The sequence below is a fragment of the Erithacus rubecula genome (assembly GCF_903797595.1).
Source record: "Erithacus rubecula genome assembly, chromosome: 3".
In the NCBI taxonomy this organism is placed as follows: Eukaryota; Metazoa; Chordata; class Aves; order Passeriformes; family Muscicapidae; genus Erithacus; species Erithacus rubecula.
In genome coordinates this window covers 66,914,762-66,941,587 of record NC_136689.1, presented here as the reverse complement: position 1 = coordinate 66,941,587, position 26,826 = coordinate 66,914,762, and the positions used below count along the sequence as shown (strand labels likewise).

The window sequence follows — 26,826 nt, the reverse complement described above, 5'->3', positions numbered from 1 at the left end:
TCTAATGGTATAATGAAATTCCAACAGTTACACAACATGCAATGTGCTTGTCTCCTAAGGTCCCCAGCTGAATGGCCAGCTGCTGCTGGGGAAGGTGAGAGCTCCAAATAAGATGGAAATATTCCTTTGGGTGAGAGTGAATTTGCTGTTATTGAGAGTTCCCATTATATCTCAAGAGTCCCTGCCCTGCTGTTTGCTTTCCCTAGCAATGGGAATTCTGCCACATCAGTGCAGATCGTTAAGATTTCCCCTCTGATATCCTGCCTGTAGATAAATTTAAGGTGCTGTGGTTCAGAGACAGCTGAAGTCCCACCGGGTTCAGTTTTCCACATCTCTACCTCTGCTGTAGTTAACTTTGCCGATGCTATGAACTGTGTTCTCCGCTCCTGCCTGATCACAGAATGTGCAGGGAATGCTGACTCAAGTGTTACTGGGTGCAAGGGGAAGGATGTGCAACTTAATTGTTCATGACCATGGACAGGAGGAGCAGCCCTTTCCAAGCTTTTTGGGAGTGGAATGCTTTATACCTTTGAATAATTAGCCTACATTCTCCCTGCAGATCCCATGCATAGAATGATTCCTTTCTTTCCTAAATCCATCAGTAAAATTTATCTTTGCCTACATGATGTAGTGAGCACCATGACAAACTCTGGATAAATAAGCTGTTGCATTTTACTGTCTTGTGTTTCCCAGCCATGTCACTGAATTCATCTCATCATTAAGTTGCATAATACAACAGGCTGTTTGGAATTTTGCATCTTGATGCTTTTACTATGAACAGTATTAGGCACTGCTCTGTCCTCCAATTTTGTCACCTTGTAGCAATGTGAAAGGCAGTATAATATTGACTAATGAAAAGTTATTCCTGCATAGATGGATGTAGCTGTATATTCCACTTCCCTGGAGCATTTTAGGAGATACAGAGAAGATAGTCACAGCCTTACATCCCAGTGCTGCTCAGAATCTGGAGTAGCAGTAACTTTACCAGCTTTCAAGTGACTTTATCCTGTGCTGTGAATCAAGCCACAAAATTGAATGCCTGTAATAAAAATACAAAGGCCTTTCTATCCTCTTACCTATACTATGTATCTATGAATCAAAACTATCCTTGTGTTGATGTTTCTTAAGGTTGTGTCTGCATTTCATTGCTGAAATTTCATGAAACCTCTTTGGATTTGTGGAAATCATTTAGTCAACACTGCATTACTGCTTATTAGGACAAGCAGCAGGTAATATGGGTAGATAAAGCATCCAAACTGTGATGGAATGGGCGCTTGAAAACCAAGCCATATTTTAGCCTTCAGAGATTCTACCTTGGTTTATGGGTGTCAAGGACAGGATTAAGTTAAGATTTGCCATTTTAACAGCATTGCCAGGAAACATTTATTGCCACAAAGAATAAAGAGTGGGACACAACTGCCCTTCACCTGACAAGCTGAAGAACCTCTTATTCTGATGGAGATGGCTGTAAACTTTGGTGATCTTAGCTTGCAGCCATTCTGTGCCCTTTTCTGATGATGCATATGCTGTGTGTAATACAGTAGTACCCAGAAACACTGAATAGTATTCTGGATCTCATTGTGCTGGACACTGTATAGAAAGTAAAAAAAAAAACCACCAAACCAAAAAACCCCAAAACCCCAACACAAGAAGGTAATAAATTGAAACCTTTAAAGTATCTTTCAGCTGCTGATTGATAGACTTCTAGAATTCTGGTTTGTCATCTTCCATTTTTATACTTTCTATAGGAGACATTCTAGCAAGACATTCACAGTTTTCTTTTAAAGAAACTTGATCTGTGGAGTGTCTGATGGGTGGTGCAGTTCCTGTTGGATCCTGTCAAATTTGTGGGTGCAAAACACCTTCGTCAGTTAAATCCTTGCTGACTAGGTCTTCTCCATTTTTTCCCTTGCCATCTGGAAAGTGCTGTGCATGATGCTCAGTCAGAAGAAAAAGCACTTTTTTCTCTAACACTTGGCAGGGAGCTGGCAGCAAGAAACTTTCGTTGCCAGAATCTGCGTTCTCTGTGGGGGTGGCTCAGATGGCACTGAATTCACTCAGAGACTTAAAAATGAAAAGTATTTATGATAATTTTTATTGACGGCAAGTAACTAACCCTACCTCTAGGGCAACTAAACCAATTAGCTTTAAGAACAGGAAAAGTGGGCTTCTCTGAATGGCCCCTAGACTTTGTTTTTATGAGGAGATTCATTTGTCCATTCCACAGTAATTCTTCTTCAGCATACATAATGCCTGGTTCCTAGGAAAAATCGAGACTTGGCATATCTCTATTCCGTCTATACAATTTTTAAATTCCTTGGTTGAATTAGATAGGGAATAAAGTCTTGGGGCAGTAGGCAAAGGGATTGTAGGTGTCTGTAGTTGTAATCAATTTCAGTAGATAGTTGGAAAAGAGGGACTCTTATTGATGCCTTACTCCTACTAGGATGCTCTGTTTCCTCCCATAAAAGTGAAGGATGTTAGCACTAATGATAAATCTCTTAGCCAGCCTGAGACCACAGCCCACTGACCAGTCAGCTGTGCAGCTCCAGACTGAACGGAACATGCACTGCTGCTTGTGCAGGCTGACAGATGAACTCTGGGATGGGAACAGAAGGACTCTGGGATTGCCAAGAAAAGCTGTTTTAAGAGGGGGGTGTGGGGCATACATCTGCAGGAGACTCAGCTACATTGGTTGTGTTGCTCATAGAACAGCTCATTGACCTTATGCCTATTAGTTCCCTAATTCTCCACCCGCTTCTGTGAGGGCTGAGGGAACAATAGGGAGAATATCAACCTAGTGAATCACTGTTGACTGTGTCCACCACATTTCCCTTATTTGGGCAGCCATTTTTGCTCAGGTATGCTGAACATCCACAAAATGGCCAGGTACTAAGCCCTCAGACACTCAGACACGTGCCTTAAAAGATGTTCTGGACAATTACTCCAAGGTTCATGAACTAGATTTTTAAATAAGTATAAAGAATTTGGATGTGGAATTTGAGACCAAACTTCCTTAGGGTTCTTTAATCTCCAAAGGCAAGATATTCAAATAAACTCGACCAAATTAGGATAATTAGGGTCCTTCATCTTACCCCTGCAGCATATCTATTATACTTGTCTGGTGAGTCTGCTATTCAACCATGTCAGGGATCTTTGTTAATTTAGTGGGAATGAAGGATATCATCGGTATCTATGCTAAGAAGCTTGTGTTTACCATCAACATGCCCAATAGATGTGCAGATGTTAGCCTGCTGTGAAATTATAGTTAGACTTCATCTTCCACTTGGCCAGTTCATAAACCCATGTCTTACAGGCCTTTGTGACTGCATTTGGCATGGGGTGAGAGATTTCAAGATGTGCTGGGGTTTGTTTACTGTGTGTCTGGGGTAGCATACCAAAAAGAGAGAAGCATAATTTTTGCTTCAGTTTACTTACAGACTTGTAGCTTTTATGTGCCCTTTAGGTCTAACTGTTCTCTTGGGTACCATGAAACTTCACCTTTTACTGATATATTTGGGACAAAATCCTGTGTCAGGTGATGCAGCACTGCCAGACAGCTGTCACAGTTGAAGAACTGGGTAAACTTGGATTCCTTTGATTTTTTTGTTGTTACCTAATAGCCATAAGAACCCTAGAGCCTGCAGTTCACTGGAGCATTATTTTTGTCTCTTTCTGCAGCAGGACTTGCAGAAGTTAGAGGATTGCTTATTTTCTTCATTTGTCATTGTTATTTCAACATTTGACAGACAGAGGAGAAATATGCAGTCAAGTGCTGAATTATACAAAAACCAACAGCCAGAACAAATCCCCCAAAACCCCCTCAGTTCTATTCTCCATGTTTGTCTTTGGAGGAGTATATGAATGAACTACATTGTTGACTTTCCACTCAGCAATTTTGAGGTGGATTATATTTAAGAAGCTTTTTGGAAGAGATACTTCTATTTTGTTTAATTGCTTGTGTCATTCTCATTTTATTTGTGCCATTCTCATTTTGTTTGTGCAGTGCCAACATCTCATCCAGATCCAAAAAGAGACTAATAAACAAATCCTGACTATTCAATGGCAAAAGCTCCAAGATGAGCAAAAGCCAAGGAAGTCTTGAAACTATTAGCAGTGTTTAACTGTGCTTTCAACACCTTTTTTAATTGAGAAAATCAGCTGAGAAGATTTATATGATGGTTTGTGAGAAATTATAATATTAGTAGTTTGCAACTGACTTGAGGAGGAAGACAGGACACCTGACCTAACTGCCCATCTCTGAATATTTGTCATGGGGGGTATTATATGAAACACAGAGGCTTTATAGGGATTTTTTTCCCATCTCCATTAAGGTGTTTTTTCATCAGTGGCATGGTTACTCACAGGTATTGAACATCATCTAAAGATAAATAATCCATCAGGTTAATTAAAAGGTTGAGAGTATAAAAGCTCTTTGCTACCTTGAAATGTCATCTTGCAAGACAGTAGCAGCTATGCCCTTTATGCTATTTGGCTCCTCAATGTTGCTTTAGGTTTGCAAAAATCTGGCAACAAAAAGCATCACTTGAGTTTCAGGAGTGAACTCTTCTCTCCCATTTTCTTTCTTGCCACTGCCCCATTTCTTCATGAGAGATCATTAGGTTTGTAAGGCAGGTTGCTTCTGGTGCAATGATACAGTTACACCAGGAAGAGATTTGGGACATTTTAACTGTACTCAGTCACATGAGGCATGCAAAGACAGCCTTCCCACGCAGAGCATTTGCACAATGCTTTCCTGGAATTTGAGGATGAAACACATCTTGCCTGTTGTGCTTCAGGCATTTCACCCAATGAGACAGAGCCCTGCCTGCTCAATCACATTAGGTGGATCAGATCAGCAGTGACAGTCCTTCAGCTGTATTGCTGGGGCTTTGTCTTCATCTTCTACCTGCTGACCATCATCCCAGACCAGTTACCAGTATGGGTGTGCTTTTGCTTGGCCCACATAAAATACTTGTATTTCTTTTGAACAGCTGGTATGCTTTTAAATAGAACATTTGAGAATGTGCCAGGAAAAAATCAATTTAGAGGGTGTCTGAAAATAATTGTAAAGAAAATTCCTGAAATGCAATGGTTGCTGATAACTTGTGATGACAATCATCACTGAGTGCTGTTGCTGTGATCAGTTTTGATGTGGCCCATTAGGCTGAATGGACCCAATCAGTTCTTCCCCAAGGTATGTCTCCCAGGATCCCTTTTACTAATCCTCCTTTTCCCCAAGTTGAACCAGGTTGCTGTAGGACTGCAGTGTCCCCTTGCTTTTGTCCTTATTGCAAAGAGCTCTTTGAATAGAAGTGTGTGTGTGGTGGGAGGAATCATCCCCTTCTCTCCTTGGTGTGGAACTCATCTTAGAAGCTCCCTAGATGTTTTGCTTGTTTGTTGTTGAGGTCACAGAGGAACTATAAACAGTTGCTAGTTATAAACTGCTTAGATCAGGACTGATCAGCAACATAAATGAGGATGAAGGCTCTTCATCTTTCCAAGAAGTGGAGCACTACAGGTTTTTTTTTTTTTTTGTTTATTTTAATAGACTTTATCCATAGTTTGAAAGCTGTCACTGATTTATCACTTTCTTTTTCCTTTTTTTTTTTTTTTTTTTTCCTTTGCACCTACTCTGAGCTATGGGAAACCATGCCCTGAGGTTATTTCTTTTCCACTGTATTCTCTCCCCATTTTTTTTAAACACATGCCTCCATTCCAAATAATCTAGTAAAGGGAATTTAATCTTCCTGTTTCCTAGTGAAGTTTTATCTTTGCCCTTTTGTAGTCAGATGCCAAAACAAAATCTATTCAGAAGCTGCCAGGGAACTATTCTATTTGAGGTGTACTTGGGGGAATTAGTGCCTAGAAAAGAAAGAAATGGGCCATGGGTCCAGAACACATTCAACCCTCTTAATATGTTTCAGTTATGACTTATGTGAAAGCATGTGAGAGAATCACAACGCAATCTGTTGACAAATAGAGATGATAAATGATGAGGTGTTTATTTTTTCAAGACCTCATTTGTTTATTTACTTGCTTAATCCCTGTAGAAGATATATTTTGGTGATAAATTCAGCTTAAACCTTCTGAGGTAACTCCTTTGGTCAGTATCCATTTGATTTCTGGTGGTCGTCATTATTTTTTACCCCCTTGTTAAAATTAGTGGAACGTCACTGGCCCCAAGAGACTGTTTTGTTTCTTTGATTTCTTGTTTCTTTGTTTGGGTTTGGTTTTTTTTTCTCTGCTAGGTTTTGGCAATGAAAATAGTATAGATTACTACATTTCAGTGTTTGATTTGATCATGGTACCTACTTCTCTGCATAGCCCTCTTGTTAATGTGTGCATCTGGTTTGGTCAGACAGAGTCCCCTATCCTCTACATAAACTATACTTTCTCACTTATAGAGTGTTATTTTTGCTTATAAAATGCATGCAGTCACACAGTTTATACTGGGCTTCATGCTTCACTTCCTAGCATTCTCATCTCTTTCTTCCCAGTGAAGCTATGAATTTGTTTGCTTTTTGGTTATTTAGGCTTAAAACTACGAAACTCTGTTTATACAGGCCTATCTTTAGTTTTGCTTTTAGTTTTAGGAAACAACAGAGCTGTAAGTACCCATTGCAAACTAAAAAGCACAAGAATAACACTACTAATCTGGAAAGAGAATGTACTCTTTCTTGACATTTAATGATCCAGTGTCCAGCTGGATCATTAAATAGATCATTCAATATGATGAGGTTTAAGTGGATTTGCTTCTTGTGATATTTGGACAATCAAGAGGGAAAATTCCTCTAAAAAAGGTTCTCAACTAAACAGTAGTTAGCAGGTGAACATATGAGTCTGAGCTGCAGTCTAGAGCTCTGAAAGATAATGAATATTAACAGCTTCATTTGAAAAAAATACATTTAATTGCAGTCACACTCAGTGGGGGAAGAAACAGCCTACCTAATATTCATGAATTAAAGGCACGTGCTGGAACGATTCATACTTCAGTCATGAAAGAAAATGCACAAGAAGAATAAGTAGAGGGAAATAGTCATCTTAATGCAGGCTGCATTAAAATGTTGGTGTACAAGAGGTACACATTAACATGGCACAGCTGTGTTTTTTTAAGACCCTAAGTCTTGGCTTTGGCAGCTGAAAATACTTTTTTGTTTTTAACATCAAGAATAACAATAAAAAGTTGGCTTGTATTTGGAGGTAGAAAAGAGAAACAAAAATGCTACAATGTGACATTAGAATGATACTCCCATGCAGTTTATCCAGGGTAACTCCATATCCTGGCCTTTGCTGTCACACACATCTTATTTCTTGGTAGTGCTAGATGAGTGTTCTACATCTCTACCTTTTGTCCACCACTGCCTGCTCCCCATCCTGGGCTCTGATCAGGTGGCTGTGGTCTTTCCTCTTCCCTTGTGTTTGGTGTAGCATATTCCTGCTATCAGCTAACCTGATTCTGGTCAGGCCTTTTTCTTTACTGCATTCCTACTCCATTCTCTTTGCCCAGGTGCTCTCAATTTCCCCTTCTCTCACACTTTCGCTGTTTTTTCCCCTCCCCTATAGTTTGTTCTATTTGGGTGCTTCCTGCCCTCCCCTTGTTCTTGTCCAAAAGCTGCTTCTTCCAAAAGCTGCCTGGCAATGAGCAATTGCCAACAGGGATAATGGAAGATGCTGGGTTGGATGCAACGCCTATCCATGTTACAAAGTAATCCTCTTTCAGCTACAAAGAAAGAGGAAAAAGAAAAGGAATCATCTGTGTTTTATGATGAAAGATTTTCAGTTGTCCTTTGTGACAGGGTCATGAACAGTCTGAACATAGTAGGGCTCCATTAGGTTGGAAGATGCTTGGTGAAACAGCACCAATAATATATTTATTCACTGTGTTCAGCTACCAGCTTTGCTAAAAATGCAGGAAAGATAGAAGGCAAAATTAATTATGTAGAGCACAGTAAATCTTCTCTTACTCAACACCTCCATAGCCTATATATGGCTCCCTTTTTAGGATTCAGCGTGGGCTTATTGTAGAGCTTAATAGCTGAGTTACCCAATCATAATGAGCCACTGTGTGCAAGAGTTGAGCATGATAAAGCACTCCTAATGCGTCTACAATGCAAGGCATTTCAATTCTGACATGAGTGCTGCAGGAAGACACGACACTCTTCCACACAAACACATGGACAGACTTAGGTGGGTGGTGGTGCTGCTGGTGGAATAAAACTCCTCCCAAGTGGCGAAGTTTTTCTCACTGGTCCTAAATATAATATCTGAGAAACCTAATTTGTATTTGTCTGACTTCATAAAAGTGCCAGTCCTTATTTATATTAGAAAATATAATCAGAATATTCAGAGTTGGAAGGGACCCAGAAGGATGATTGAGTCCAACTCTTAAGTGAGTGGCCCTTACAGGGATTGAATCCATATCCTTGGCATCATGCTTCAACCAACAGAGCTGACCTAAGGGTCATGTAAAACACTTTTTTATGACCTTAGAAAAACAGACAATTCTTTGCTCCTTTCTCGGGTCTCTCAGTGAAGAAAGTGTTTCTGTTCTGCTTACGAGCTAAGAACTGCAAACTTACAACATGAGTCAATTCTCCAGAGTAAGTACTAAGGTACCTGTTTAATTTGTGTCATGCAGAGATGCTTCTCAGTTTTCAGTGTTGTGACATCACTCTTGACTCCAGAGGTATTCAGCTGTCTTACCTCATTTTGGCCCCTTAATGTGTGTGAGGATCCTACTTTTACCAGGTGCTTTCCAGCTCCCTCTTCCCAGGAGGAGCACACATCTGTAACACAGGTCTACCTTCCTTCTGTATCTCTGGGCCACATCTCCTCTGGCACTCCTTTTGTGCCTTCTTTTCCTACCTGATTGTTATCCTTCTGGGTCTCAGGCATTGGAGACAGCCAATGTAATACCAGGAAAAACTCTTAGGAAAGTGGGATCAGGACCTCATTCCCCCAGGCGTACAAGCCTAGAAATCAAACCTGTTACTGTTCAGCAGGGCTGTCTAGGCTATGAGAGGTGTTTCTTCTGTACTCACCACTTCAACATCCATTCGTTAGCAATCTGGATAAAGAGAGAGACATGGAGGAAGCTCAGGAGTGAAGAACTGACGTAGTTTCCCCAATCATGTGGTTGTGACAAACCTGTTGGGTTGTTTAGACTGAGGCTGGCAGAAGTGAGAACGTGCTGGGAAGAATAGACAGATCATTGTCTGTCTGGGTGCAGCTGCTGGCACCATCCTTGGCTCTAGGAGTGGCTTCTCCATTTCTTTGCTTTTTGTGTGCTTATTTTCATTCTTTCATGACTTTCTTCTGCCCAGACATAAATTTAGTGCATGTTTTGGGGAAGCAGAGATACATACTCTTTGACTTCTGAGCCTCTCAGGTTAGATCACACCTCTGTCCATCTCTTCTGATGTTTGTTTGCCCTGCCATAGCACTTCTTGAGCAATGTGTAAATACCTATACATTTGTAAGGGTCCTGTTTCCCTGCCTCATAGTTTAGAGTGTAAAATGGGGGTACAAGGGGGTGTAAAGGGAATGGTGGTTATCACCCATCATGGTGAGCTTGTTGGAGGGAGAACTTGTAACCCAGGCCACACTGAATGAAAGTTGTGCCTCCATGTATGAGGAAACTCTCCTGGGGAGCATGAGGCTGATGTGACTACAGGTGTATCCCCCAGTAAATTTAATTCTGCATTCATCAGTTCAGCGCTGTTTACATGCATAGCAAATATGTTCCTTCAGGAGGTGGGGGGAAAAAAATCCATGTTTACTGATAAAGAAGCACAGGACATTGTTGGCACAATGTTTTCTGAACCCATTTAGAACTCCTCTCATGCACGATTGTAATAAGATAGTGGGAAGATAGTAATTTTGCACTTGGTAGAAAAACATATTGTAGAGCTTAATGAAATTTCATTGTGCACTCTTAATTGATTTCAGCAAGGAAGACCTTTACAAAGCAAATATAGCTATTACTCTAATTAGAGTTTCAGCTAGTATACTGAAATTATATTTGTATATCAATATATCAGACAAATATTTGTACGAGATAGGCATTTCAATGAATACGCAGCTGAAATGAACAAATTAATTTCTTTGATTATAAGGGCCTTGTTTCCTACAGGTGTACTTTGCAGTTCATTTTCCAGCATAAATGCTTAAATTAAGCAAAGTCCACAGTTAATCTTAAATAATTGGCTTTTTATTTTTCCCCAAGTGATCTGTGCAGTGGGAGAACTGAGCAGTATTGCTTGTTGACTCTGCTGCCTGCTTTTCCTGAGAGCTGTGCTAAGGGTCTGTGTCACTGGGTCTGTGCAGAGTATGGTGAGAGCCTCTTGGAATGGGGTGTTGCCTGATACATTACTCTTTCTGGTAGTGCACAGCATGACATGCTCTGTTAGCCTGTTCTTTTGACCATCCAGCTTGTGAAATAAATTTTTTCTTCTTTGAAGTAATCATGATGCTGTTAGATGTTCCTGTAGTTCCTAGATGGGGTGAGGATAAAGCTGAGACCTGAATGCTCAGAAGCATTCCAGGATTTGCTGCTTTGGCTATGGTGTATCTTTTCACCCATCTCAGCTACTACTGGACAGCTTTCAGTGGGCATGAATACAAGGAAAAATAATCATACACAGTCAGACACTGGTCCTCACCTGGTTGTTGTGCTCACCTCAGTGGAGTGTACCAAGAACTTCATTGAGCCTCGAGTGAATTTTGTTCCAGGCCCATTCAGACCTGTGGCAAAGCTCTCAGTGGAGTGCAGGATCAGGCACAGAATCACCATGAGTGCAATCCAGACCTTTGCTTTGTGGTGCTTTAGAGCCCTGTATGGTAATTAAGGACAGTAACACTCTTCAGGATGAGATCCAAAACAGCAGGCTCTGGATGTGTCAGGTACCAGCTAAAACAAATAGTGACAACAAGATATGTCTGAAATGTTACCATCCTCTTGGGCTAGTGCATGACACCATGCTCTGATCAAACATATCTCCATACACCCACCTGATTGCTGAAGAAATAGGTCTGGAGGCCTGAAGTCTTTCCTGCTGATGGAATTCACAGTTTTGGTCTGAAATTGCAGAACAAGACTCATCCTCTTTCTTACAGAGCTCTTCTGGTCAAATTTTTCTCATGTTTTATATAACATTCTAGTGGCTAGACATCATCTAAGATCTGTCAGATCTAAGTCTAGTTTCTTACTTTGCTTGAGGTGTTCTTACTCTTGTCTCCCATCTTCAAGAAAAGTGTGGGAACATTCTGCACTGCTCCTGCATAAACTATTCCACTAGCCAGGCAACAATTCATGGGAGACACTGAGGGTGTGTGGTGAAGTTTGTGTAGTCTCCTGGTTAAGGAATTCACACAAGATGGAATATAGAATTTTGATCCATATTTCTAGGACTGTTCATGTACTTTACTGTGTAATATAAGCTCAGGAGCAAAGGCCACGTCTCAGGGCTCACCTTCTCACGAAAGGATATTAATTCCAAGTCCCACCTTTGATACCCAAATACGTTATCAGAGCTCTAACAGTTTTGGAGTTCAAAGATTTTTCACAAAGCTCTGGATCTTCCCTGTACCTCTGGCAGGTGTACCTCCTAGAAATTAATGGATTCTATCTTTGGACAGAACGACTGCCTAAATTTTTCTACAAAATTAGAACTTAATTTTGAATCTTCCTTTGAATTTTTTGTGAAGTCGTTCGCCTCCGTGGGCATTAATTGATATGTTGAACTTCAGTGTAGTTATGGTAGTTCTCATGGATCCTCCATCATGACTCATAGCATTATGTTCTTTCTTTTGTGTCTGGTAAGTAGTTGGCAAATTCTGCCCAGTTATGGCTTAAAAAACATTAAATGCTCTACTTAAGGTGGGCAGAATTTAGGATCCACAGCTGCTTGTTACTTAAATTTCTACAATCACAGAAATACACTGGATAGGACTGCGGGGAGGACCTGATAGCATTCTTGGATACAAACTGGGATGAAAGTAAGTGAAAAGAAGGGATGAAAAGATGAATGTGAATGAAGATATCTGTACAGGAACCTAAAAGAAACAAGCCATGCTGAGACTTCTAATTCTTTTACATTGTGACAGCTTATTTTTCATGTCTGCTGTGAAAGGTTAGAGATATAATTTTCAGGAATGATGAAAATACAGGAATTTCTCTGTATGATGAGACTCTTGAAGAGGTGTTACAGGTAGCAGTTTGAGTTATCACTGTAATAACTCTTTGCTCTGGTGTACATTTTAGAAAACAGAGATGGCAGCAAAGAAAATGTACACTAGCTGTGTGATTTTGTTATGAGTTCTAACACCACAGACTGCTAAAAATAAAAAGCAATGCCAAAATAAATTAATCTGTTGGTTTTCTTGGTACTTTCATTTCAGCATGTGAAGCAAAAGGTAATATCAGCAGAAACTTAGTCACTGTTGTGGCAGGGATACAGTTCTGCAGTCAAATGCTTTGAAAGCTCTTCATGTTGTTTCTTGAGAAAAAAATTGCTGCTGTTGGGAAAAAAGGGGATGGAAATATTTTTCTAGTCTTATATTTTGTTGCTTTCATAAAAGCCTACATTTTGACTTGAGGATATGGACCTTTAAATGGAGTAAACTACTGCCGTTATTAAAAACACCTTCCTGGAAAGAATTCAGAGATGTTCAAGCCTATTTTTTTTTTTTTCCCTGGCACAGTATTCTAATTAACTCTCAGCCATTTCTTGAGTAATGTTTTTAAGGTCACTAGCTTGGCTGGGTATTTGGTAATAAAAATTACACCCCATGTCTGCAATAGGACCACTAATTTAAAATAGCCATTTGATTCAAACTGACCTGTTTGCCAGCATAACTAATGAAGTGTCACTTTAATATTTAAAGTGCTGTTCTTTCAAGGTAATTGCTATTTACTGGTAATTCTTCTTCATTTGATGGTTTATTAGGTACCTATAGGAATTTAAATTGGGCAACTGAAAAACTGTAATTGTCTAACTAGTGTAATTCTTTGCTATAAATAAGCCTGGACACCTGCTTAAGAAAGGTTTTCTGTTTTTAAGGAAGTTTTTCATTTCTGTTTTATTTATACCATAAAAGAATGGGGAAGGTTGATTTGGAGAAGAGATTTTACCTATTAATAAGATATTAGGAAAGAGCCATCAGAAGGTGCTGACATCCAAAGGAATGCAGGGACTTGTTTTGGCTAATTCTGCACCCACCCACGTGGGCGTCAACATTCCACTTAAACGTGGCAGGACTTTGCCTCTCCTTGTGGCATTGGGGATAGATCTGGGGAAGGAGACAGAGGAAAAACAGCCAGGAAAGAATTGATCTTATAAGTAATTCCAGAAAAAGCATGAAACTGGTGTTCTCTTAGGGAAACAAACAAACAAAAAAAGTATTTGGAAAAATAAAGTAGCTGGTAAAATAAATACATTGTTTGCTTGTTCCTTTTCTGTTCTAGCTTGTTACTGAATATCTTCTTTTGTCCTCTATACATTATAAGGCTTTATTTTGTCCACAGAATATAGCTATACAAATTAACCTTCTGGTTAAAAAGATGGGGAGTATTGTCCTCCACAATCTGATAAATGCATTAGAAAGGAGACAGGAAACACCTCTTTCTGCAAAACTCCTGCTCACTTTTGTTGATACTTGCCTCTTAGCAAAAGTGCTTTCTGAGTGGGCATTGCGGGTTACAGTGTTATTAACCTTTTCTTTCTTCCTGCTTGAAACTGGTTCTTTTATGTTAAAGCTCAAGTGTCCAGCTCAGTGTTCTTTAATAACTTTTAGGATTGTTTCTATGACGTGTTTTGTTGTTAGCCTTTACCAGTATTAGCTGTTGAAAAATGTTTAGATTATGTGACCCTAAAAGAAAGAGTTCTTGTATTTGCCTTCATGTACTCTTGGTATAATGTGAGTTCTTCAATTGTTAGTGAATCTATCATTTTTGTATCTGTAGATTGGGAGCTAAGAGCCAAAGCAGCCAATGTTTCATTAGTTTATGCAGATTTTTTCCATAAAGTGAGTATCACTATTTCCCAAGATTAGGAGGTGATTTGGTTTTAATTTCAAAAGGAAAAAAATTTGGAAGCAGATCCTGATATAGAAATGCCATACCTGGTACCTTAGGTTTGGGCAATATAAAGTCAACCAAGAATGGGCAATGTTGGGTGACTCTGTCTTTCAGCAGGTTTACCAGTACTTTTTTTCTGCTAGAATTTAAAGTTAAGAAAGGCAGCAATAGTGTGTCCTTCTCCACAGATCCAGCACATTAGGTTTGATTTGTGGCTTGTCCATGCTCGGGCAATGGGGATCACTGAAATGTCTGTCTGCGCCTGAATTCCAGTCCAGTGGTGTATCCAGTGGGTGGTGTGAAGATGCTGTGTCATTTGCTCCTAGGTGCATCACCCTGTGGAGATTTGCCAGATGACTTCATCATCCCACTCAATCTTGCTACTGTGTTCTACACTTTTGCAGCATGTAGACAGCACAATATCCTGGCGACCTGTGTGTGCCACTAATGAAGTGTCTGCCCACAGCTCTTAACAAAGGGTTAGTAACAATCATTGCCAGCATAATGCACTATTTAAATGGCCTGTGCAGTCTAATGTGGCTGTATACCTGCATAAACCACAAATTATTTTGTCATGGTTGCTGTACTTTGTGCAAGCATTTAATGAAGAGCACTGTTGTAATACATCAAATACTCTCTTATAATTTTTTGCCACTGAAGAACTTAGTTCTTCATAGCTGTGTTACTGTTTTGGTCCACAAGCTCTGTGAGTTAATGTTGACACAATTTGATCTATGACAGATCCAAGAAAAGCCCTGACACAGTTCCTTTTGTGGTCAGGCTCAGGAGAGGACTGAACCAGAACTGAGATTTGCTGCTGAGGCTTATTATTATTTCAGATCCAGTACTTGAAAACTGATTCAAAAGTGGATGTTCTTGCCGAAAAGTGCTGTTCTCCAAAGCACAGATGGAACTCCCCTAGGAAGAGTGGTAGTCACTGCCTCTGGGCGTGTGCATACATGAACAAGCATGTGTGTTTGTGTACATGTTCATGCATGCATGTGAACACACATTGCTTTTGTGTGATGGGTCTTGTGTTGATTAACAGCAAGAGCTGTGTACTCAGATTTTCCAAATGTAGAAGCTTTTTTTGTATGCTAATTGAAAACTCAGTGTGAAGAATTGAGAAAGAATTTCTTTGCACTATTAAACTGTTTTGCCCCCTCTTGCCCATTCTTCCACTTCAGGGAAACCCTCTTTCAGAGTAAGAGGGAACCAGAGATGTAAAGTGAACTGCTGTGAAAAAGCCCATGGTATCCAAAACGGTTGTGGTGTTTGTTTTTTCTCCTGTCATGGCATGAGCTCACAAATACCATTCTGAGCTCTTGAGGCTCTCTTTCTTCATTGACTTATCTCCTTTTATGTGCAGAGACAATAGGAAACCTTGTGAAGGCTTAAATAAATACATACATTCAAACTGAAACCAAGCTGGCTTCCAACAGCCAGGGTTCCCATTATCTCATCTTGTTTCAGTCAAAACGCTGGTATGAAGCAATCCAGTGGTATCAGAGTAAACATCGCTGCATACAAATTTATAAATACTCTGCCTTGCCCACAGCAGTTCTGTGCTTGAATAAGGAACTTCCCTGCCTTGAATGGATACTGTGCCTCAGAGTAGTGAGAAGGTGCCACTGCTCTCATGTAGGTGATTTTTATCCTCCTGTGTAAGGTACAGGAGGGAGGTGCTGAGAAATATCACTTCTGTCCATCCTTGGGTGATATTATGTCTCTTCAGAGAAAAAAAGTTGAAGGGTATTCACTAGAGAGACAAATCCTAGCATGGAGCTAGGAACCACTGGAAGGTGGTTCACAGGAGCATGTTTGTCTCATGATGAACAAGTTTCCTTCATGACGGACATTGGTCTTTAGCCTTCCTTTTTCTCTTACGGACATTTGGGGTTTTGTAGCATTTCCTAATGGCTTCCCTTTGTGTAATCTGATGTGTCAGACATCTGTGCAATCTTCTCTCACAACATGGAAGACTGGCACAGCTGCATTCCTGCAACATTTAGCTTCTGGTAAGTGGAAAGCTGAGATGTAGAGGACCTAGTCAACAGAAGGCTGCAGAGGTTTCAGTAGAGCATGGAGGCTGGTGTCAATAGATTACTTGACAGTAGCTTCTAAGGAAAGTTTGTGCTCTGGGACTCATCCACTGGATGAATCTCAATACATGCTGAAAGAAGAGAGGATGTGCCCAGTGCTTGCTGTATGTTTGGTGATGGAAATTCTCCTGTAAAGCAGCTGTTGCCTTCTGCTTTCTAACTACTGTCAGGTCCTGAGCTTCCCTACTCTGTTGCAGAGGGAAGAAAGGTTCTATACATATATTGGTAGCTCAATTGTACTTTTCTTTCACCTAAGCCCCTAGACTCTTTTTCACAGGATTTCCATGCTTTGATTTCTCACCATTCCTCACACTTAAAGGAGTCAGCTGTGTGTCTCAGATGTTCAGCCAGTCTTTGGCTCCTGCCACCTCCCTCTAATCCTGCTCAGAAAGTAGTGATTTTAAATGTCAGCTCCGGTTCCCCCTACTCAATATCAAATTAGCTTAAAAGATTTTGATGTTTTTTGGCTCATACACATGGCACCATCTCCCCAACCTGTGACACAGGCAAGTTTTCATTGCAGTGTTTGCTCACAGCAGGAGCATGTGAAAGGAGCACGTTTTGAGCATGACTAGACATCAAAGTGGTTTGTACATGAGCTGTCCTGAGAAGTGTAACGCTTATCCTGGAAGATGGAAGAAGTGTTTATGTTATGCTAATGGCCAGAGGTCTCAGTTCACATTTAGTTTCCTCTCTACCACAGTTAATAGAAATACAGATGAGAAACCTGTCTTATGCAGATATAGATTTGTTGATCTCTCTCTGCTTAATTACAGTAAAGAGAAGTCAGGAGTATCTGTGATTGTTGTTCCTGCCTGGCTGCACTCTGTCATCTCCTAGAGAACTGCATTTTTGCAACTCTAGAGAGAAAAGGCTTTTTTTTTTTTCTTTACCCCTATGGGCTTGCCTAGGAAGATACCCATCTTTAATATGAAGCTTTGAAGCATTATTATGGTAATGTCAGGTAACTGCTCTTCAATGTAGATTGACAGCTAGCTATTAAATAAGGGTAGGGAAGAATGTGGCATCTGTGTAGTGAGTGATGCATGTGGTTATTTTAAAATGTTTTTTTATAAGCAGAGACACGGCAATTGCAGGTTTTCTTTGCCTTTTTGATTTAACAGCATTTCAGAGTCTTTTGCCAAACCACAAGTAAAAGCAACACTCAGATCAAACTGCAGTCTCGAAATATTTTCCCCACCCTGATTCAAGCACAAAAGATTAATTTCTAATCAATTACAAAATGGGCTACTGGGAGACAGTATCTTTTCCATGTATCCATTTGAGCCTTAGAAACAAGCAAAAATGTATTCATTTCTAAAGTCACTCAATTTCTGACCAGTTCTCACTAGGGTTTAAATTGACTGATACCTGACAACTGTAATGGATTCATTTTCAGTAAGTAGTTGAGCTCTGAATTGCTGCTAGTTGGCACTAGCAAGGATATCATGATGAGCTCACAGAGCTCAGTACATGTGCTCCTCTTCACAGTCAAAATGACATGTTCTGCCAACACAAAGAAAATTGCCAGCAGTAAAAAAATAACATTTTCCTCCATACCATGGGTTTTGGGGCTTGCATCTTTTTTCCATGCCTGGTTAATACACTTTAATAAACTTCTTTTATCTATCTTCTTACTTATTCTTCTTACTTATATTTTCTTAATATTCTCATTTCATCCTTTTTTTTTTCATGTAGCAGAGTATGACAAGGAACAGGCTGGATCATGGAAATAGTGGCCACCTGCAGACAGAATATTAAAAATAAGATAGACTTGTTAGTGACATGCTTCTCTCCTTTGATTCCAGAAGACTCCTGTAAAGAGCCAGTTACTGCTAACATACCACTTGCATAGCCTTGTGTAAGTCTTCTAAGCAGAGGAATGTAAATTCTGTACTCATTTTTTTGGCTAAGAAAATTGTGAACTCCTGAACCTTTTCCCTTGCAGTTTTAACAGAACTTGACCTAAATACAAAGGTTGAAACCTGCCTTAACTTTTTCTTCTCTGTAGTTGAGGTCAAGAAAGGGAAGGCAAAAATATCAGACTGACTGCTTGTACTTGCAGCCTGTCCAGCCTGACAGGCTGGTGGGAATGCCCGTCGGTCTCCCACCCAGCTTGCTGGTTCCTTGGGGCAAAATATGAAGTGGGTCTAACATGGTGTAACTTGCATTCCAACCAGCGAGCAATTGCTTACTAAAGAACTCCTGAAGTTGTTTGTTGAGTTTTCCTTGTCTGCAGCAACTTTAGCAAAGCTTGCAAAGTCTCCTTTAAGCTCTGCAAGTCATACCATTTCAGGTTCCACTGCAGAGCTAAGTATGAAAGCAACTTCAAGGGAGTCTCCCTTGATTTTTAGAGTAGGGTTTGTTAGATTATGAGAGTATAATGAAATATCACTGCTGAGTTTGGTTCAAGAGAATGACTCCTGAGAGATCTCAGGCCCATTGCAGACAAGTCTTCTTTGCAGAGGTTTCTTTGATTTTATTGGCATTGCCCATGGATGCGGCACATTCAAACACAGATCCAAAGACAAGAGTGTGTTGAGAGGTTTTTTTTTTTTAAAAAAAGAAGAAAGATCAAAGAATTGGCTTTAGGGTTTTTTTCCCTCAGGAAGAGAAGATAAATATGACCATGATTAAAAAGTCATTATGAAGAAGACGGTAATCAATCTTTAGCTGTGTTCACTGAGAAGAGGAGTGATTGGCTTTGTTAGCAACAGATTTAATTGGCATTGGCTATTAGGAGAAGTAGTCATCTACTGAGAGATGCATAAGCATTGCAACAGGCTGCTTGCACAAGCAGTTGGCGCTCTCCCTCATGAGAGAATTTAGGAGCAAGTTAGATAAACCTTTGCTTGGAATGGTCTAGGAGTACTTGTTTCTTTTTCTGAAACTTCCTCAGTTTTGTTTTGGTCTGGTATTACTGTGGTCTTCAGCTTTAACCCTGTAACTTCTGAAAAGGAATCATCAACAAATGCCAATAGAAAATTGCCTGAATAAATACCATTAACACAGCAGGGCATTTAAAAGACCTCCCATGAATCCTCATCCTTGTATGGTGAAAAGCATATCAATGTGTACCCACAATGCTTAGAATGCCTCCAAAGTTTATTGGAAAATAAAGCAGTGATGGTATCTAATCTCTTAACCCTAACAGAGAATCTGTTCCTCTGCCTCAGATTGCAGGCATACCATGAAGCGCTGAGATTGGCATGAGCAGCGCACATTTTTATTTGAGGGGAACATAAATCCTAAGTATCTTGTTTGTGTATAATTATTCTTGCCCTGAGGTTGCAGCATCTTATGCTCACAGCTGCATTGTGAACATTTTTCCAAGTTTATTTAGCAGTGAGTGCAAGTACTTTACATGTCAGAGCTGGGAACGCTGCTGTTTCAGCTGACTCCACTCCTTTGGGGTGTTGTAGAGCGCTTAGGTGACTAAGGGAGAGGCGGTTGCACAAGCCTGGAGAGACAGGGAGCCTGTTTAATCACATTAGGGAAAGAGAGAGTAGGCGCCTGGGAGCAGACACAGTTAATCTTGCAGGGAGAAGCGAGAGTGAGCCAGTGCGCCTTACGGAAAGGCTCCAGAGGTCAGGGCATTGGCAAAGTCAGTGCACCTCTAACAGGGGATTTCTGCACACCTTCTCAATTCACATATATCTATGCCTAAGAGCCCAGCTAAGGGTCTCAACTCCTCTCAACACACAGCTGCTAATGGGCTGAAACTGTGTTCCAGCATTCCAACAGGACACTGTATTTCTCATTTTCTTTTGTTGCTCACCCATCTCAATTTTAAAGAAATCAGTAAATGTATTGGTGGCAGTGGCCTCTCCTTTGATAAACCAAGCATCTTGGTGGTTTTCTGTCCACTTTACATTGTTTTGTTCCTGTTAAATGGTGCAGAAGACAAAGCTAACTGCTGTGTGGCAGGGATGCCACCTGGAAATAGATCTCAGCAGTTACACAGGGATTTTTGAGGTTCTCCAGCCTCGGTTTTACTGAGGATACAATGGGCACACTGAGGGGCTAGGAAGTTTCTTTATAGAATCAACCTTTACTGTCTGCTTTGTGGAAACAGAAACAAGGTGAAGAGGTAATCACTGTAATTCTGACTAAATGCCTGAAACTGAGCACATCTGAAGTGCCTATGTGTATATTGTAGAATCATCTAACAGTCACATGTTATGGCCCTTTCAGCTTATTTTTTTTTTTTTTTTTTAAATATATTTCCAGGAGTAATAGTTTTTGTAGTAAGTGATAAATTAATTTTATTCTTCATTTAGCCCTTTTATAATTTGTTCTTAATAGAAGTACATAATATGGCCAATGCAGGTATACCTGTAGACCAGGTCAATATGTAGGCAAGGATGTCAGTACAGAACACAGGAAGGTGAGGACAAGAAAGAAATTCCAATTGTATGTGTGTGTGCATCTTTAGCAACCCTTTTGGTTATAGTTTGTACTTCTCTTTGTCTTCAGCTGGCTGTGGGACATAACTTATAAATGAACTCCATCAAAAGAGTTTCCATCTCCATTCTCTTTTCAGCGGAGAGCTTTGAGGGAATATTTTTTTTGTGTATAGATGTGTATAGCATGTGTCACTTCTTGATCTCCAACCTGCAGGCAGTCCAGGAATAGTGTAATTAACTTAGACTTGTTTGGGAAAAGATTGGATCATCGTTTGATTTTATGAGATGGCAGATCTATTGGATGATGTCAGCATGCCATGAGGCCAGCCCCATGAGCAAGATCCCATGTTCCAATATGGCTTTAGGAGCAGAGGGAGTGGTCAGACCTGTGTTGGAAACAATTGTTAGAGCAGGTATGAAACTGATTCATACAGGGGATTCAAAGAGCTGAAATTCAGAATCTGACTTGTGGCTCATTTTGAACAGCAGTAGCTCCTTGTAAAAAAATAAATAGGGGTGGCTATGGCAGCAACAGGCCTGTAACATGCAGCTCCTTAAAAGTCTCAACAAAATTTTCTGCAGATGACATTATTAGAAAATCCGTTTCTGTTGCTTTTCTTCAGGGTGTCAGAAGGACCAAGGAGGTAATTGCATAAAGCAATTGTCATAAACATTCAAACTAGATGAATCTCCATGTCAGGTTTTATTGCAGCCTTGCAATTTGGGCTAGGTTCTCTGAACTCTGCTAACCTTGGCAGACCTACAGGGAAAGCCTGCAAAATCCTTGAGTTCAAAGCAGACAAAATATATGACACCTTTTGAAAGTTTGGCTTTGAGTGTTGAGTTTATTTGAATTTACGTTAACTAAAGCCAATAAAAAATAGCTTGCATGAGCTCCCGTAAGGTGAAATTCCAGCAGAGAGAATGAGAGTAGACAACCTGTATGCCAAATGCAGTTATTTTTATTTGTGTTAAAGGAAGAAAGTTGATAGAGTTTGAATACTTGTATATTTGATTTAAAGTAGGAATAAGGGAGATTGTATCTTAAGGGTATTATGTAAAAAAATTCACTCTGGGAAGATATCCCAGTCAACCTGGACTATATCTATTAGGTTGTAGCACAAAAGAGTTTTCTTTCTGAGCAATTTGTATTTTGCTTATATCTGGGAGTTTTAAGGAAGACAAAGCACTGAGGCAGAGATCAAAATATGAATAGCTAATACCTGTTTATTTTTTTTAAATAAGTAGATTAAATAGAAATAGTCTTTCCAAAATTCATTGCAGCTTGCTGTGGCAGAATCAATCAGTGGACAACATCACAAATAAGGGGCTAAGGGTTTACTAGGAAAGAAATGAGCTTGAATAGCCAAGAGCAGGGGCAGAAAGAGATTTTATATGTCCAGAATTAAGGTCTGGATACCTGGGAGGGGGGGAGAGGGATTCCTTTTTAAAAGTATTTTTAGTAAAAACTCTGTTAAGGAGCAATAGATGAGGATAACTGCTGAGGTGCAGCAGAGAAGGCAAAACAGTTGTGGAGATAGACAAAATTTTATGTGAAACACCTCCTCAGCCAACAACTATCATTGGGTATATGTGCTGTAAATCACTGGACTGCAGTTACACCTGGAAATGGTGGGAGGAGTTCAAGTGGGTAAGGACATGACAAAGGAGGCTGGGCAGGGGGCTATGTTACTGAAGGAGAAGGTGAGGAAAAGGAAGGAACAGCTCTAGTGCAGGTACTGGAGTGCACCAAACTTGTGAAAGACTGGAGTAAACAGTTTGATGTTACTGTAAGCCTTTAATGAGGTAAATAAGAAGAGATAATGAGTTAAATAACCAACCTAATAGAGCCAAAGATATTCTGGGGAAGTCTGATTACTGAGGAAGTGTGGTATATCTGCCAATGACCTCAAGAACTGGATTTGGGAGATACCGATCTTGCTTGTTAGAAGTTTGTCATTATGGGAGGCTTTGACTTCCTGGATTATACCAGGGAACAAATAGCTAAATTCAGACATTTCTGAATGCAATGACCAGCACAGCTCCTTACCAGTCACTGAAGCAGCAAGAAGCAATACTTTTTTAGATCTGGCACTAAGTTGTAGAATGAAGTAGAAAATAACCTTGCTTTGAGGGATTTCAATTTCAATTAAGAGTAAACAAGTGCAGATCAATAGCTTAACTTTTCAGCTCCAGATGGATGCCATATCTTGTGAAGTGAAAAACATGGAAGAAAAGTTATCAGATATGACTGAATAAGGAGTAGAAAAAAAGAACAGGTCAGCAAAGAAAGCCATGTGTAAGAGGTCAGGAAATATATGGGTAAAATGAGAATTGGCATGAGACAAGCTGAGTTTGACTCTGCAAAAGAAAGTAAAACAAATAGCCAAAGGTCCTTCAGCAGCATAAACAAAGGGGGGAAAAAAGGTAGTTTGTTATGGCCCAACAATTTATCAGATACTTTGTTTTTGTTTCAGTCATGATGTTGATTCTGAATATTCAGGCATTGCAGGTTTTTCATGGCTACAAAAACCTGGAAATTGAAATGGTTTCTGCCAAAGTGGGAGAAACAGCTCCAGTCAATATTGGAGAATGGCTGGATCATTGTCATCTTGGTATCTGGAAGGAAGTGACCCATGTATTTGCAGGCTCAATAACATTATTTTCAATAAGATTTAACAGAGGAAAAAAGTTCCTGTTCAGCTGCAGAATGTGAGCCTGTCTTTGACAAACAGGCAAGGACAGCCCAGTTGGAGGGCAGGCAATTCATAGCAACTATTCTGCTCTTTTAAAAGTATGAATAGGACATAAGGTTGCAGGAAAAGGAAAGAAAATGCAGGAGGTCAGCTCAAGCATGATCTAGGTATACCCAGTCACTGATAAAAGCACTGGTGTTTCTAGTCATGGAAATGCAGTTCTCCTTGCTTAGTTCCTAGTGGGGTGTAGTGTGTGAAACTGAGAGACATGCTGACTAATCCCAGTAAAATTGTGACTAATAGGTGACCTAAAGGGCAGATTTCAGTGAAAAGAAACCTTTCTGACTAGAGGGAAGTTGTTATTGAAAGTTCTTCCTAATGATTGATTTTGGGACTTGATTTTAGCAAGTCTTCTGTGCTAGTTTTCTAGAGACTTTTGCCTATAAAATGGAAGTGTGCTAGTGAAACTAGCTGCAACAGAGTTGGGAGGTAATGGTAGAAGGACTAAATAACTGGAGAGCAAAAGGCATAAAATGAAAGACACAGAGAGAAATACATTTGAGATTAGTTGCAATAAGTAAAAGCATAAGCAAGGCCCTTGCTAAAAGAATTTTGTCTGCAACTGTGGGGTTCACCAGTCTGGAGTAGCTGAAGAGGAAGAAAACAGTGCTACAACTGAGTGTTTCCAGTGCTCTGTGTGTGTCAGTGCAAAAGCCATCCAGGTCCTGGAGTATGGCAAGCAGGTTATTTTCAATTTGGGCAGGTATAAATGTTGCTATGCTGTGTTATACTATGTTATCCAGTCTGAAACCTAGGGGGGGATAAAAGCTGAGGGATTTATTTAATGACAGGCATTTGTGATTTGTGTTCAAATATGAATGCAGCCATTTGCATGCATTACTCATCTTGTTCTTCTCATTTGTTGCTGATCCTGGGATTTAGAAGAGCACAGACCTATCCAATGTTTCTCAATCCAAAATTTGGTATAGACTGTCATTGGCAGGCTGTATTTTTAAGAAGTCTGCTTTGAAATGTCAGATCTTATCCTAATTGAACCTATTATGGGATTTGTCAGACCAATTCACTCAGGATGTCTTGCCATGAGAAGATGTACCATTGCTGCCCATGGAGAGGAGTTCCTTGGGCTCCAGCTAGAGGAAGATAAAGATAAGTCACCTTTTAGTATTAGTAGACATTCCTCTTCTCTGTTGTCCTCTCTCCTTCATAGGACATCTTTTTTTTTCCTTTCCAGTAGTATCTGTCAAGAGAATATGAGAGACTGATAATGTCTAGAGTTTCTTTTTGATGTCTCATAACATTTTGAGATACTAGAATAGAAACTTTTTTTTCTATCTCTCTCCAACTGCTGGCAACATAGGCTAAACCACTGCTTTATACTTGAAGATTTATGAGATCAGTTGCAAAATCAGATTCTGCCATATGCTGGGAATTAGCTTCTCTTTGCACCACTCTTCCCTTGGATGTGGATGATGGTAAATGGTAAATGGCATGGTAAATCTGGTCACGGCTTGGCAAAGATCTACCTCACTGCTGGTTTTCATTTCTTGTTTAGGTGAGTGATTGATTATGTTCACCACAAACACTCTGTGTTTGAGCAAGAGTGGTTTCTTCAACAGGAAGATGAAAGGGATCAAACCTGGCTTGTGGTGCCGTATAACTTACTGCCATAAAAGACCTATGAGGGAAGGAGTGAATTCTGAGTTAATTTCTGATCTCCCTGTGCTTTGGGAGAGGAGGCACATTTTCTGCTTTGAGAGATGGCTGAGCTGGCACCTGGAAATGCCATCACTTCCTTGGTGTTCAGTAGCAGGCCTGTGTGTTCCCAGTCTGGTCAGCTGCCATTGCATGCTGAGCAGGTACAGCTGAGAGGAATGCAGAGGATTTCAGTTGTTTGAGAAGAGGTGGGTGGGGGCCTCCAGAGTCCGTGAATTCATTAAAATTCCATGTTGAGTTGCAGTGTAAACGCGTGGGCCTTAATATGCAGGGCTCCAACAGGTAAATACTCGAATCTTGGATACAAGACGTAGCAAGTTTTTACCTGCCCTTGATCCAAAAAGCTCACCAAGTGCTCCATACCCACCCAACAGGCAGTGCTCACTGCTACCTGAGTGTAATGCAAACTGATGGATGCATCCCTGATCAGGGGCAGCAATTCACCTTTAGATGGGTATCTGCCACAAGAGTGTGCATTGTTTACGCTGAAGTAAGCTCAGGAGAAGTCAGACACTCTTTACATTGCTATTCTCTTTGAGCACACATTATACTGCTGACAGCATCTATTTGTGCTGTGTGTTGTATAAACCACTCTCAGTACCCCAAGGTGCTCTCTTACACCCCAAAAACTCACAAAGCCTCCAATAGGGCAAGTAATCTCATGGATCAGAAGCCCAGAGAATAGGGCCAAAAGCTGCCTGCAGGCACCCTGCCTTTGCACACTCCATTTGAACCCCGTGAGGTAATTTGGCCCTTTCTGGGAGCAGTCTGCTCCATGTGCTGCGATCCTCTCATACCAGAGCTGTAACTTTGCTCTCAGCAATTTCACCCTGGACTTGACTCTGCAGCCACTGAGCCCAGGGCAGGGCCTCTTGCAGCAGGCGTGGATGAGGGAGCCACGCTGCTCTCTGTCCTGCCTCATCATCCAGAGGCAGAACAACTCCTTGGAACTGAACTTGCTCTTCTCACCCGAAAAGATGTGAATGTGCAAAGGTGGGTCCTGAGCCCCCACAAAAAAGGGACTGGCTACCCTCAGGGGCTGTGGTGCTCACCTGCAGCTCTCTGCAGCTTGTGGGGTATTTGGAGAGCTTGTTCTTTATTCAGTGTGCCTCTTTGCAGTTACTTGCTCCTTTCAGTGGACAAGTCAACTGGGGGATGTGAAACAACACAGCTTTCATTTATTTCTCTTTTTAAAAATAAAATGTTAAAAGAGAGCTGTGGTCACAGGACAAAAAATTTCTCTGCTGTAACGAGGGAATGAAAACATCTGCATGAAGAGAAAACACTGAAAGTAGAGAACTGTGTTATTCTTTGGAGAGAAGGTTGGGATTAAGGTTTAAAAAAACCTTTTTCTTCCAGTTTTTACAGGTCTCAGTTACTTCAGGGATCAGATATTTAAAAGATATTTTCTTGATCTGACTCTTTTTCAGAACCTGAGTATTTTGAAAGACTTCCTGCACATACATGCCAGTTATTTGATCTGATCATTGTTTTAATAAAACTATTATTTAACTAACCACGAGTTAATTTCTTTGGCCCTTTGGGAGCCAGCCACAAATAGTAGCAAGTTATTGTGTAACCTGGCTAAAGCTGAGCTCCTTGTCTTCCTTGCCAACTCCCACCATTGACAAAACCACTTACAAATGGATTTTTTTTCCTTAATGGAGTTAGATTATTATGAAAAAAAAAAAAAAGAAATCTTGTGAGATCCTTAAAAGTTGTCTTCATGTAACCTTTTTCTAATCCCTTTTAATCGGATCTTTTTCTGCCTAAGGATGTAAGTAGATGCTCTGTAAGGACAGAAGGGA

The 26,826-nt window shown here is 40.3% G+C and overlaps 1 long non-coding RNA gene across 2 annotated transcripts; it reads left to right on the top strand.

The window, feature by feature from the left end:
- Positions 1-8,522: 8,522 nt before the first annotated feature.
- On the top strand, positions 8,523-26,534 carry LOC306799662. 2 transcript variants are annotated; one of them, XR_013773658.1, is made up of 3 exons: positions 8,523-8,603; positions 14,407-14,559; positions 26,449-26,534. It is a non-coding gene; the product is annotated as an uncharacterized lncRNA (long non-coding RNA). The 2 variants fall into 2 exon arrangements; XR_013773659.1 differs by lacking the exon at positions 26,449-26,534 and having other exon boundaries at positions 14,407-14,711.
- Positions 26,535-26,826: the final 292 nt, after the last annotated feature.